The 15,266-nt window shown below is 47.8% G+C and overlaps 1 protein-coding gene across 4 annotated transcripts in view; it reads left to right on the top strand.

Moving 5' to 3' along the window:
- Positions 1-15,266, top strand: part of GALNT7 (polypeptide N-acetylgalactosaminyltransferase 7) — a 140,958-nt gene that overhangs the window by 79,531 nt on the left and 46,161 nt on the right. The gene's annotated exons all lie outside the window — the stretch shown is intronic.

Genomic DNA, 15,266 nt, shown 5'->3' on the forward strand with positions numbered 1-15,266 from the left:
GTGACAGACCATGCCAGGGAGACCTTGACTTGTGCTGACCAAACCCTGAACTTGCCTGGACTGAAGAAAGAACCCGGAGTCAGCAACTGAGCCATCAGTGGTTCCATGGATGGGGGAGCTTACACACCTGAAGCCAGCTCCTGGGGTGACAGACATCCCACCTCAGGCGGCAGAAAGTGGGCAGAACAAGGTGGCAGGCTTCACTGGGGCGGGCAGGGGAAGATGAGGTGTGCAGTCATAGGAGGGATTGAAATAAGGTGGGCTCATCAGTTACCAGGGAAACCAGCAGAGGAGCACACCCCTCACGGCCCCTTTGATCAACTGTGTCTCAGTGTTGATGTTCTGATATAAAGGTTAAAGCCACCTGTAGCTGGGCCGGGGGCGGGTACATAGGCATTCACTGATCAGGCCCCGTGATGAGCAGGGGAGGTCAGCCAGGTGAGTGGGTGTAAGTCAGGCGGGATGGGGCGGGCAGAGCCATCCGGGGGGCCTGGCCGTGCACTCGGGCAGTCCTGACGGCTGCTGCCCGGGATGGCAGGTCCCTGGGAGTCAGGGCACATGGGGGGAGCAACAGGAAGGACTTATAGGATTCCCTGGAGGCTTAGTCACCTTTGCTCACTTTAAGACAGGTATGTAAGAAATACACTTAGTATCAGATAGAATGACTCTTCCCGTCATCCCTGCAACACGTAAGCTGAGCAATGCTAAAATGTAGAAATGCCAAAGTACTCCATGGGTTAAAATGATATAAAAATATTTTAACTTCAGTAATATACTCCAGTTCATTGCTGGGGAATGGCCACGGTTTTGCTTTCCTCATCCCAGAATCCTAGAGGGAGTGTCCGCAGCCCCAAATGTAGCTAATGTGGAGAAGATTGTCATGTCTAGTTACCTCAGTAACTCCTTTCAGGGGCTTCCCAGGTGGCTTTAGTGGGAAAGAACACGCCTGCCAATGCAGGAGACCCGGGTTGGATCCCTGGGTGGGGGAAATCCCCTGGAGGAGGAAATGGTATTCTTAGCTGGGAAGTCCTATGGACAGAGGAGTCTGGCAGGCTACAGTCCACAGGGTCACAAAGAGTTGGACAGGACTGAAGCCACTTAGCACACATGCAACTCCTTTTAGAAGGAGCACTGCCATTTCGCTCAAATGGAAAACATCCAAACATCCACACCTTCTCCAGAATAGCAAGGCCCAATAGGCACATAACTGGGGAAAAGGGCTCTGGAGAAAGATGCTCACATCTGAGCTCCGTGTTCCTAGGACTGTCCCCTCAGAGGAAGGGGCTGAGGGGTGGTCTTCAAAGACGCTTGCCTCGTCTTCCGTGAGGCGGGAGCTCCCCCTAGAGGCGGACGGGCTCAGTGCAGGCCTGCGGGGCTTCTCTCTGTGAGGGGAGTAGGAGGGGGCTTCAGGAAGGCAGAGAACTCCTTCCTGAAAGTAACATGAGGGTTCTTATTGAAATACAAGAAGACTTGTGCTGAGCAAGAGATGGAGCCTCCTAGATTAGGGTTTGGCTGGTCCTGTCCCTCCTTTTTTGAAGAAAGTAGGAAAAACTACTGGACCATTCAGGTGTGACCTAAATCAAATCCCTTATGATTATACAGTGGAAGTGACAAAGAGATTTAAGGGACTAGATCTGATAGAGTGCTTGATGAACTATGGACGGAGGTTCGTGACATTGTACAGGAGACAGGGACCAAGAACATCCCCAAGAAAAAGAAATGCGTAAAAGCAAAATGGCTGTCTGAGGAGGCCTTACAAATAGCTGTGAAAAGAGAAGCGAAAGGCAAAGGAGAAAAGGAAAGATATATCCATTTGAATGCAGAGTTCCAAAGACTAGCAAGGAGAGATAAGAAAGCCTTCCTCAGTGATCAGTGCAAAGAAATAGAGGAAAACAATAGAATGGGAAAGACTAGAGATCTCTTCAAGAAAATTAGAGATACCAAGGGAACATTTCATGCAAAGATGGGCTCGATAAAGGGCAGAAATGGTGTGGACCTAACAGAAGCAGAAGATATTAAGAAGAGGTGGCAAAAATACACAGAAGAACTGTATGAAAAAGATCTTCACAACCCAGATAATCACGATAATGTGATCACTCATCTAGAGCCAGACATCTTGGAATGTGAAGTCAAGTGGGCCTTAGAGAGCATCACTACGAACAAAGCTAGTGGGGGTGATGGAATTCCAGTTGAGCTATTTCAAATCCTGAAAGATGATGCTGTGAAAGTGCTGCACTCAATATGCCAGCAATTTTGGAAAATTCAGCAGTGGCCACAGGACTGGAAAAGGTCAGTCTTCATTCCAATCCCAAAGAAAGGCAATGCCAAAGAATGCTCAAACTACCGCACAATTGCACTCATCTCACACGCTAGTAAAGTCATGCTCAAAATTCTCCAAGCCAGGCTTCAGCAATATGTGAACCGTGAACTCTCAGATGTTCAAGCAGGTTTTAGAAAAGGCAGAGGAACCAGAGATCAAGTCGCCAACATGCGCTGGATCATCAAAAAAGCAAGAGAGTTCCAGAAAAACATCTATTTCTGCTTTATCAACTATGCCAAAGCCCTTGACTGTGTGGATCACAATAAACTGTGGAACATTCTGAAAGAGATGGGACTACCAGACCACCTGACCTGCCTCTTGAGAAATCTGTATGCAGGTCAGGAAGCAACAGTTAGAACTGGACATGGAACAACAGACTGGTTCCAAATAGGAAAAGGAGTCCATCAAGGCTGTATATTGTCACCCTGCTTATTTAACTTCTGTGCAGAGTACATCATGAGAAATGCTTGGCTGGAAGAAGCACAAGCTGGAATCAAGATTGCTGGGAGAAATATCAATAACCTCAGAAATGCAGATGACACCACCCTTATGGCAGAAAGTGAAGAAGAACTAAAGAGCCTCTTGATGAAAGTGAAAGAGGAGAGTAAAAAAGTTGGCTTAAAACTTAATATTCAGAAAAGTAAAATCATGGCATCTGGTCCCATCACTTCATGGCAAATAGATGGGGAAACAGTGGCAGAATTTATTTTTCTGGGCTCCAAAATCACTGCAGATGGTGACTGAAGCCATGAAACTAAAAGATACTTGCTCCTTGGAAGGAAACTTATGACCAACCTAGACAATATATTAAAAAGCAGAGACACTACTTTGCCAACAAAGGTCCGTCTAGTCAAGGCTATGGTTTTTCCATTAGTCATGTATGGATGTGAGAGTTGGACTATAAAGAAAGCTGAGCACTGAAGAGTTGATGCTTTTGAACTGTGGTGTTGGAGAAGACTCCTGAGAGTCCCTTGGACTGCAAGGAGATCCAGCCAGTCCATCCTAAAGGAGATCAGTCCTGGGTGTTCATTGGAAGGACTGATGTTGAAGCTGAAACTCCAATACTTTGGCCACCTGATGCGAAGAGCTGACTCAATTTGAAAAGACCCTGATGCTGGGAAAGATTGATGGCAGGAGGAGGAGGGGACGACAGAGGATGAGATGGCTGGATGGCATCACTCACTCCATGGACGTGAGTTTGAGCAAGCTCTGGGAGTTGGTGATGGACAGGGAAGCCTGGTGTACTGCATTCCATGGGGTTGCAAAGAGTTGGACGTGACTGAGTGACTGAACTGAACTGAACTGTCCCTGCGGTGGAGCCTGGCTGTCTCTGGGTCGGGGCTAGTGGGAGGCCGCGGGGGGCGGAGGGTGTGCTGGGGTCCTGTGCCAGCACGGAGTACACGAAGTTTCCGGCACCGAGGCGTTCATTTACATTTATTCCTATGGTTTGGGGGAAATATTTCTCAGTTGCTTTATTTATTTATTGGCCATGTCACAAAGTTTGTGGGATTTTAGTTCCCCGACTGGAGATTGAACCCAGACTCTCAACAGTGAGAGCAGAGTCCCAACCACTGGACCACCAGGGAAGTCGCTCTCAGGCATCTTAAAACGAGGTCTGCACTTGTCTTCCACTGCCACGTGATGGGCTGTCGTGGCCATGCTGATTTGCTGTCACTCGCTGTTGCCACAGCTGATGAAGACAGGGTGCTCAGTCAGCACCTCGCCCGCTTACGGGGCACCTGCGGGGTGTCTAGCAGTGCACTGCCTTCTCCCACAGTCTCCCTTCTCAGGGCTTTGCTGAAGCAGCGCGGGTGTTTTTTTCCTCTCTGTGTTTACAGAGGACAGCACTGGGGCTCAGAAGCACATAAGTTGAAGGTCATATAACTAGAAGTTCCGGGTGGTGGGACCCCGCTTCTGGCTTCCACACCACATTGCTTGTTAGTGATGATAAACTAATGGCCAGGGGGTGAACATGTGCATGTGTGCGAAGTTTGCTTCAGTCGAGTCCAACTATTTGCGGCTCTATGGACTGTAGCCCACTAGGCTCCTCTGTCCACGCGGATTCTCCAGGCAAGGATGCTGGAGTGGGTGCCATACCCTCCTCGAGGGGATCTTCCCGACCCCGGCATGGAACCTGTGTCTCTTATGGCTCCTGCATTGGCGGGCAGGTTCTTTACCTCTAGCGCCGCCTGGAAAGCCCCTCATTGCAGGCTATACAGCACATTAATGTTTTCTTTTTTAAGGTGGAAGGAGCTTCTTTTTAAAATGACTTTTAAATTTAATTTATGTATCTATTGGCTGTACTGGGCCTCCGTTGCTGTGTGGCCTTTCTCTAGTTGTGGGGGGGAGAGTGGGGGAGCTGCAGAGCACGAGCTCTAAGTGTGTAGGCTCTGTCGTTGTGGTGCATAGGCTTAGTTGCTCCGAGGCATGTGGGATCTTCCCAGATCAGGGATTGAACCTGTGTCTCTTGCATTGGCAGGGGGATCCTTTAACACTGAGCCAACAGGGAAGCCTGCACTTTTTTTTAAAGAGGAAAACAGAAAGTTAGAAAAAGGTAGAAGGGCAAAGGTTTTTCTCTCGTTGCCGCAGAAATCTTTCCTGCTCCTCGGCCACGTTTTCTCCATCTCAGCACTACTGGCGGTCTTGGTAGGCGGGCTGTCCTGTTCGCTGTAGATGGTTAGCAGCATCTCTGGGATCTCTCCACCCGATGCCCGTGGCACACACAGCCCCTCCCTGTCCCCAGCCATGACAACCTGAATGTCCCCACACTTCACCACATGTGCACTGTAGGGCAGAATCTCCCCTGGTTAATAATCGCTGCTCTGCAGGGCCAGTCACCACAGTGTTGAGTGGAGGGGAAGGGACCAGGGTAGGGGGTGGGTAACAGGATGGAAAAACCAGATGAGACTTCCAGCCTTGGAGGGAAACAGCAGGCAGAGATCTGTGAAATAGCCAAATAAATAATTGTAAAATGGAGTTAGTTATTAACTATGAGAGTTTTGTGACGGACTTCAGAACACCTGTGACCGAACACCCAGACATCATTGGTGGTATTTCAGTCATGGTTTGTGGGTACACAAAAGCTTTTTAAGAACAAGATATAGCAACTTGAGGACATGCATTGATTATTTTTACTCTCCCCCTTCTATTTAAAAGAAAAAAAAAAAAGAGTCTTCTGTATAATACCTGAGTAGTCACAAGGCATTTATTATTTCTGTTCTAATGATTGCAAAACTTTGAGCAGATACACAGAGGAATCAGAGGAATGCAGTCCAAGCTGAAGTAACTTAAGATGTGAGTGGTTATGATACAAGATAATATGTCCTTGATAAGACAAAACCAACCCAACAGGGCATTTGAACTGTCTTGTTTTTCCCATCAGTGTCCACCATGCAGTGTAATGTGTGGGTTGTTGCTTCTGTGTCTCTGCACTCATCTGGCAGGAATTCTCTGAGGACACATTCCCCACAGTTCACTCTCTCTGTTTTTTTTTTTTTTTTTGGGGGGGGTCATACTTTGAAACATGGGAACTTAGTCCCCTGACCAGGGATCAAACCCACAGCCTCTGCGTTGGAAGCTTGGAGTCTTAACCACGGGATTCCCAGGGAAGGCCCCCACAGTCCGCTCTGAGTCTTAGCTCCCCCATCCATGAAGAAAGGGAGGCACCAGTGTTTTTAGCTCATTTCTGGCACAGAATCTGCCGTACCCTCTCTTCCTGCAACTCCCTGGGGAGCGTCTCCGTGCACTCATCCTCCCACCTCCTCGAAACCCCCAGGCTCCCCTGTCCAGTTTGGAAACCACTCAAATAGGCATCCACCGAGGTCTGTTCCATTTTCCAGGTAGTTTTCTCTATGTTTCTACATCCTCCCTCAGTATTCCTAATGCGTCTGTAGACGCAAAGCTGAGCAGAACTGGTGCAGAGCGGTTGCCACTCTGGCTTAGCAGGAGGCAGGCACCATTACTTATCCCCACCCACCCAGGGCAGGGGGTACCCTGGCCCTGCAAGGTGTGACCACGCTTCTTGGAAAGTCACAGCAGACATAGGATCAGGGCAGAGACACTTGCTGCTCTGCTTCCAGCCCTGCAGCCACAGGCACTGGGGGTGAGGGTGGGACAGAACCCGTCCCCATCCCTGTGCCTGCCCACAGGAGGCATCTGGTCCTCCCGGGCCTCTCACCACCCTCATGAAAGCCCAGGGAGGCCTGCTCTTCAGAGAGTCATTTAAGTGTGTTATCTGTGATGCGTGTTTATGAAGCCTCTTTATAGTAATAAAGTGTTCTACGTAGGAGCAAAGCGAACATAATAGTGTATTATCAATTACAAAGTGACTCTCTCTTTAACTAGAGGTGCTTAAAATCCTGTCCCTTTGTAGCAGGGGCCTCTGCTTAGACCTGAGTTGGAAGAAGACACGCAGGGAGAGCAGGGGTCAGGTGGCTGTGGTCCCCGAGCAGATGGTCTATGTTAAGGGATAGGGCAAATCCACCATCCATGTGAGGTCCTGTCACCTGGACCGGCCTCCAGCCCATGCCGAGGAGATGCTGGGAAGGAGCAATCCCCTGAATTATCCGTGGATCTCCACACCTCAGGGTGTGTTGAAGCTGGCAGCCCCCACCTGGCGGGCTCTGCGGTGGCCCCACCCTGGAGGGGGTGTGGCAGCGGGTGGAGTCTAAGCCTGAGGAGATGGAGCCTCAGGTGTCTGGGAGCCCCGAGCCCGCGGGTACAGCGAGACATGGGCCTCTCACAGCTGAGCGGAGTCAGAGAGCTTGCAGCTCTTCTTGGCAGATAATGGGTGATAGCCATACACAGTCTATTTCCTGGTGAGTATTCAATCTGATGTTGCTGTTTAGTCACTCAGTCGTGTCCAACTCTTACAATCCTATAGACTATAGCGTACCCCCAACACCGGCTCCCTCTGTCCATGGGATTCTCTAGCAAGAATACTGGGGTGGGTTGCCGTACCCTCCTCCAGGGGATGAAAAAACGTAACAGTCATACAACACAGTGGGTGTCCTGAGCCCCACTGGTCAGAAATCACTCTTAGCTGGCACAGCAGAGACCCCACCAGAGCTCTTTCTCCGCGAGTCTCCCGTCATGCAGGGGCGTGTTCAGCCCCGTCCTTAGGGCTCATCACCCTCTCCGCTGTCCTCTTTCCAGTCATCCTGTTCCATAAGAGGAGGAGGCGTCTGTAACGGCAGCTTAAGATGAAGAACTAACTAGTTTACTGGAAAGTGTGGGGTGACTGAATCTATAATTTGCATCATTAAGAGAAGTGAAGGAAGAATTAAGATACATTAGGGCTGTGAGGTGTAGTGTGTGAATAAATACTTCATAATAATAAACACCTTTGTAATTTCTAGAAACACACATCTGTTTTCCAGTTTAACCCTGTATTTCTTCTAACTCTAAGCATCATTGGAGCCTATCCTGTCATCTAAGCAAGGGAACACACAGTCCTTTAAAAGGGTGGGCTTGCCAGTCAAACAGGTTCATTTCTCTGTTGTTGGTTTTTAGTAGCTCAATCATGTCCGACTCTTTGTGACTCCATCAACTGTACCCTACCAGGCTCCTCTGTCCATGGGATTTGGCAGGCATGAATACTGGAGTGGGTTGCCGTTTCCTTCTCCAGAGGATCTTCCCTACCCAGGGATCTAACCCCTGTCTCTTACACTGCAGGCGTGTTCTCTACCGCTGAGCTACCAGGGAAGCCCCATTCTCTGTTACTATCCCTGCTAAGCGCTAAAGGTCTCTCTTCTTCAGTCTCTTTTTCTGTTCTTTTGGCAGCTTCCTGCAGTATTCAGGGCACATTTTTATACAAGGCATCACTGAACATTTTACAGAATTTTCCCAGCTTACCCTGACTTTTTATGGCTCCACTGATTAAAGTTCTATTCTCTGGTCTAATAATTGTTTTCAGAGCATAAATCTAATTTTAATGGAGGGAATGTAATTCAGTCTCTACCTCTTACACCTTGCAGGTTATTTTGGCAGCCAGAAGCTTTTTCCCATGGAATGGAAATCCACCCACCACTCTTCCCCTTTGTAGTGGGCGATCCAGAGAGGCAGACTTCACGGCTGGCCACTGTCACCATCCTCATTGCTGACACGTAGCTTCTGTCATCTGCACTTTGATGTACAGTCAGTTCTTTTTTTTTTTATTTAAGAGTTTTTGTGGTGTGGACCATTTTCAAAGTCTTTATTGAATTAGTCACAAAATTGATTCTGTTTTCTGGTTGGTTTGTTCATTTTTTTTTTGGCTGTGTGGCATGTGGGATCTTAGGTCCCTGACCAGGAATCAGTCCTGCACCCTTTGCACTGGAAGGCACAGTCTTAACCACTTCCACCAGGGAAGTCCCTGAAGTCATGGTGGTGATGCTCGTAGAGTCCTTATGAGCACTGGGCGAGGAATACAGAACCATCGCTCATGGAGGAAACACATGGATGAGTTCTTTCATGCCTCTGGCACGTTTCCATCCCCAATCCATGCAGCACCTTGTTTTCCATGTGTTTCTATCTAAACACACATTACTTAACGTGTGTTGTTGCATTGCAACATTGACTTCACGGCCAGCAGCCCAGGGGACTCACGCCTGCGAGAAGCCTGTGTAACACGCACGCTTCCCCCTGAGTCTCAGCACAGCCTCACACATGCAGGAACCCCACACAACAGCCCCACACAGCACTGCACCCCAAGCCTGGGGGGCCATTTTAAACAGCAAACTCAGCAACCAAAAGCACAAAAATGAGAAATGAGTGGACTAAACAGACCCTAAAAAGGAGTATCAGAGGAAGAGCATCACCTTGTGTCCACCTGATCCCGTTTCCCCTCTCTGCACACGCTCTCCAATAACCATGAAAATGTCCCAAGTAGCTTCCCTGGTGGTCCAACGGTTAGGACTTTGCCTTCCAGTGCAGGGGGTGCAGGTTAGATCCCTAGTTGGGCAGCTAAGATCCCACATGCTTCGCAGCCAAAACCTAAAACATAAAACCAAAACAATATTGTAACAAATTCAGTGAAGACTTTGAAAATGGTCCACATAACAAAAACTCTTTTAAAAAAGTGTGCCACGTACTAGTTTTGAGTTACAAATACATTTTAGTTCAGTTCAGTTCAGTTCAGACGCTCAATCGTATCCGACTCTTCGCGACCCCATGAATCACAGCACTCCAGGCCTCCCTGTCCATCACCAGCTCCCGGAGTTGACTCAAACTCATGTCCATAGAGTCGGTGATGCCATCCAGCCATCTCATTCTCTGTCGTCCCCGTCTCCTCCCACCCCCAATCCCTCCCAGCATCAGGGAGTAAGCAAATTAACAAACACAGAATCCATGAAAAATAAGGAGCCACTGTGTTCTTGCATATTTTAGTTTGGAGTACAGGTTAATCACAGAAATATTTAGTCTATAGTTAGTGGACAAAGTGCCTAGTGTCCTGTTACAGTAAACGCAAATCTTCATAACACTGGAAACGGTAACCTAATAAACTAAATATGTTTACTGGTCAATTCATATGCGAGAGAAAATCTGATAATGGCTTTTTGAAATGTCAAGACCAAAAGCATAGACTGTTAAGTGTTTCCATTTAGAGAACAGAAATAAATTGGTCCCATTGTGGTTCAGTGTACCTGGTCATTCATCTTTCTTTTCTGTCTCCTCCTCCCCCACCTGCCTGTACCTCCCTCAGGGTCTTAGTGCTACAGAGCTCAGGAAGGAGGCTGGAGTGGGGCCAAGACCAGCTCACAAAAGCTGCTGCAGTCAGCACCGGGGCTGTGAACCAGGAGGCGCCCTGCACTGTTTAGAAGACGTGTTAGTGCTGAAATAGTCCCTGTTGATGAGCAGACCTAAACAGAGTTTCTAAGGGAGTGGTAATCAGGTGAAGGTGGTGGTGTCTTAGTCTCAAGCTCCAATGCATCACTTACCTATGTGGTTAGGTGCTGCCTTGAATCTGTTTAATTCCCTAGTAACTAGCCTCAACTTTTATCAGGAACGCTTATTATGCTCAGATTTTATCTCCCTCTTCTTCAAGAGAAGTGATTGGAATTCTTTCCAGTAGCGCATAAACAAAGCCCAAGAACCACCCGCTTCTTACTTTGGTCTTCATCTCAGAGGAGCACAGTCCAATCGAATGGACCAGAGCCATGAAGTCACTTGTCATAATGCAGGAGAAGGGATGGACAGCTGTTGAGGAGGAAAGTTCGAAAACATGGTGCTGGGAGGTGTCACACACAAGTGAGATCCAGTATTGTACCCCCCGCCCAGCTGATTGTGGGCAAGTTATTTACAAAAGTCCTGTGAAGAGGAGAGCAAGGTGATACCCATGTATGCATATTTCCAGGGCTTCCCAGACACCAGTTTGGTAAAGAACCCACCTGCCAATGCAGAAGACCCAAGAAACTCTGGTTCGATCCCTGGGTTGGGAAGATCCCCTGGAGGAGGGCATGGCAACCCATTCCAGTATTCTTGCCTGGGAAATCCCATGGACAGAGGAGGAGCCTGATGGGCTACAGTCCATGGGGTCACAAAGAGTCAGACACGACTGAGCACACATTCATATTTCTAGAATCTGAAAATACAAAATGCTAATGAAACGTATTTAGAAGTACAGCCACTGGTTTTAACAGTTCTGCAGAGGTACAGAAGGTGCTGTTACTGGTAGTATGTAAGTTATGAATCATATCATGCATAAATCTTTTAAAAATTAAGGGGAGAATACTCTGGCAGTAAATACAGACAAACTTCTTTCCTTTCAACTATGGCAGTAACACGGTTGTCTCTGCTCCTTAGAAGAGAAACTGAACAGATTGGCATCAGCTTCAGAAAACAAGACTTTGTATAGCCAAAGGATTCAATTAAATTTCTCCTCTGAGGTCTTGCTTAGGGGAAGAAATGCTTTTTTTTTTTTTGGATAACAAGTGTTATGTGAATAAAAATTGTAGGGGGAAATGGTTTTTGGTTTTCTGTTATCTTAGGGAATGAGGACGCTGCAGAGATGGCTTCATCTCTCATGCCTTAGGTCTTAGTATGAAAGTTCACCGCACGGGTGTTTGCTCTGAAGCTCACCCGGGGAAGCAGATTTGGGGCCAGCACCATGTGGGCAAATAGCCAGGCAGGTCGGAGGGGCTCGGGTGTGGGACCCAGGGTCGGCGTATGTGTGACGTCAGTGACGTCTGCTTACACTGCTGCTGCTGCTGCTGCTGCTCAGTCGCTTCAGTCGTGTCCGACTCTGTGCAACCCATAGATGGCAGCCCACCAGGCTCCCTGTCCCTGGGATTCTCCAGGCAAGAACACTGGAGTGGGTTGCCATTTCCTTCTCCAATGCATGAAAGTGAAAAGTGAAAGTGAAGTCGCTCAGTTGTGTCCGACTCTTCGCAACCCCATGGACTGCAGCCCACCAGGCTCCTCCATCCATGGGATTTTCCAGGCAAGAGTACTGGAGTGGGTTGCCACTGCCTTCTCTGCTTACAGTATTGAGAGGAATTTTTAAAAAAAAATTCTCCTTTTGTTTATTTATTTTGCCTACACCATTTGGCATGTGGGATCTTAGTTCCCCAACCAGGGATTGAACCCACACTCCCTGGTGTGGAAGCTTGGAATCATGCTACTGGACTACCAGGGAAGTCCCTTGAAAGGAATTTAAAAACAAACCTTTTTACTCCCTGAGAAGCATAATTGAACATCTCTTAATTTGCTTCTCAATTGATGAATTGTTCATCTCTCAATTGAACATCTCTCAATTTGGAGAAGGAAATGGCAATCCACTCCAATATTCTTGCCTGGAGAATCCCATGGATGGAGGAGCCTGGTGGGCTACAATCCACAGGGTTGCAAAGAGTAGGACACGACTGAGCGACTTCACGTCATGTCACATCAATTTGCTTCAGAATGTCTAGAACTGTTTTAAAACTGCTTCACAATATCTAGGATTGATTTCTAAGGCCTTGGGTGGATTTTGAAGAAGTATAATTTTTTTCTACTGCATGAAATACTTTATTTCTAAAATGGTGGTAATTAGACATACTTTTTCGGTAATGCTGGAAACACTGTGCTGGCACGTGGAAGAGCTGACTTTCTTGCTGGGATTTGTAAACCTCCCCAGGTTGACAGCTGACCCTCCCAGTCGGCCTCTTCTCCTTACCCCCCGCCCCCACCACCAAGCTCTCAGGCTCTCACATCTACCTCTATGGCAACCTTTTCCCATCAGGTCAGGGCAGAGTGTCTGCTCCAGGGACAGCCGCCCTCCCCTTCCTGTCCTGTTCTGTGTTGTCCCCGCTCTGCCCCTGCGACGGGATGGAGACCCCAGGGAGGGCTGGCTCTGTAATCAGATGGAATTTGATGGCATAACCAGTCAGTATCAGGAGGGAAAGCGTGGCAGAAGTGAAACACAGAGGCACCCACAGTTTAACGCGAGAATCTGTCCAGTGTCCCACTGTTGAATCAAAATGGGTATAAATAGTCATGTTTTTATAAAATGTGCCCTCGCTTGAAATAGATGCATTCAGGTAAAGCCGCCCACAGAGCACATGGTGTGGGGAATGGGGAATTATAGGACTGGGAAGCCCTCATGGGAAGGTTTTAGTCTACCAGAGGGTACTTCCCTGGTTGTCCAGAGGTTAAGACTCCAGGCTTCTGCTGCAAGAGGCACAAGTTCCATCCCTGGTCGGAGAACTAAGATCCCACATGCTACACGATATGGCCAGAAAGTTTTAAAAAAGAAACAGAGGCCGAGGCAGACCTCTTGCCCAAGGGGTTGATGCTTATGAAGCTGCCACGTGGTGTTCTGTTTGCCTGTGGTTGTCTCAAGTAGCAATATTACTTCTCAGTATTTTGAGAGAGGAATTATATTTAACAGAAAATTTAAAACAGAATAAAAATCACCTCGTAGCCAGGCGGGAGCTTTTACACAGATGTGCCTTGTAGCTGCCACCTCAGTGCCGCGCAGATTATTTCAGCGGGACGAATCCCAGTGGACCAGCCGGATCGAGGATCAGTAACCCTTCCTCGTGCCTGGGGGTGTTTCCTTGACTCTCCCCACCATTCATCACACCGTTGGTCTCCGCTGCTCCATCAGCTGCCACCCTACACAGATCAGATTCCTGTTGCCCTTTTCCTTTTTTTCTTTCTTTTTCTGGTAATTGTCTGCCTGGGGACCTGCTAGAAACCTAGGGCCTCCAAGGAGAAAAGGCAGCAAGCTGATGACTCACCTTGTTTGTGATCTCAGAGGTGTTCAGTCCTTGGGTTCCTTTGGCAGAGTTAAATGAATTACAGTGTTTCCCAAAATTGTGGCTTGAGATTTCCTGGCATCTACCTTCTTCAGGGTGAGAATGAACGTACCCCGTCAGTAGCATCTTGTTGTTCAGTCGATAAGTTGTGTCCGACTCTTTGTGACCCCAGTGGACTGCAGCACTCCGTGCTCCCCTGTCCTTCACTGTCTCCCGAAGTTTGTTCAGATTCGTGTCCACTGAGTCAGTGATGCTGTCTAACCTTCTCATCCTCTGTCGTCCCCTTCTCCTCCTGCCCTCAATCTTTCCCAGCATCAGGGTCTTTTCCACTGAGTCAGATCTTTGCATCAGGTAGCCACAGTATTGGAGTTTCAGCTTCAGCATCAGTCCTTCCAATGAATATTCAGGATTGATTTCCTTTAGGATGAACTGGTTGGATCTCCTTGCAGTCCAAGGGACTCTCAAGAGTCTTCTCTAGCACCACAATTTAAAAGCATCAATTCTTGTGGTGCTCAGCCTTCTTTATGTAACTTACCTTATGATAGCATCTCATCTCTGAGTCATAACCCTTTTGATAACTAACTTCATCTCACTTCTGGTGACTCATTAGCTTCTCAAGTATTTGATTGTCTAGAAAATTACAATGAAGCAAAGATGTAAGGGAGAAGTAAATATAATTTAATACAAGGAAAGAGAGAGAATACTACAGTGGTTTCTGGAAACAGTATTACCAAACTCCTCCTCTACAATATTAAACATCACATATGTATCAATTATACTGTTCATTTTCATACTGTTCATGGGGTTCTCAAGACAAGAATGATGAAGAGGTTTGCCATTTCCTTCTCCAGTGGACCACATTTTGTCAAAACTCTCCACCATGACCCGTCCGACTTGGGTGGCCCTACACAGCATGGCTCATAGTTTCATTGAGCTAGACAAGGCTGTGGTCCATGTGATCAGCTTGGTTAGTTTTCTGTGATTATGATTTTCATTCTATCTGCCCTCTGATGGGTAGGGATAAGAGGCTTATGGAAGCATCCTGATGGGAGAGACTGACTGAGGGGGAAACTGGGTCTTGTTCTGATGGGCAGGGCCATACTCCAGTTCAGTTCAGTTCAGTCGCTCAGTCATGTCCGACTCTCCGCGACCCCATGAATCACAGCACGCCAGGCCTCCCTGTCCATCACCAACTCCCGGAGTTCACCCAAACTCATGTCCACAGAGTCGGTGATGCCATCCAGCCGTCTCATTCTCGGTCGTCCCCGTCTCCTCCCGCCCCCAACCTTTCCCAGCATCAGAGTCTTTTTCCAGTGAGTCAACTCGTCGCATGAGGTGGCCAAAGTATTGGAGTTTCAGCTTTAGCATCAGTCCTTCCAATGAACACCCAGGATTGATCTCCTTTAGAACAGACTGGTTGGATCTCCTTGCAGTCCAAGGGACTCTCAAGAGTCTTCTCCAACACCACAGTTCAAAAGCATCAATTCTTCGGCAATCAGCTTTCTTCACAGTCCAACTCTAACATCCATACATGACCACGGGAAAAACCATAGCCTTGACTAGACGGACCTTGGTTGGCAAAGTAATGTCTCTGCTTTTGAATATGCTGTCTAGGTTGGTCATAACTTTCCTTCCAAGGAGTAAGCATCTTTTAATTTCATGGCTGCAGTCACCATCTGCAGTGATTTTGGAGCCCAAAAAAATAAAGTCTGACACTGTTTCCACTGTTT

The sequence above is a fragment of the Moschus berezovskii genome, chromosome 7, assembly GCF_049115385.1.
Source record: "Moschus berezovskii isolate FMDL1 chromosome 7, NW_MosBer_1.0, whole genome shotgun sequence".
In the NCBI taxonomy this organism is placed as follows: Eukaryota; Metazoa; Chordata; class Mammalia; order Artiodactyla; family Moschidae; genus Moschus; species Moschus berezovskii.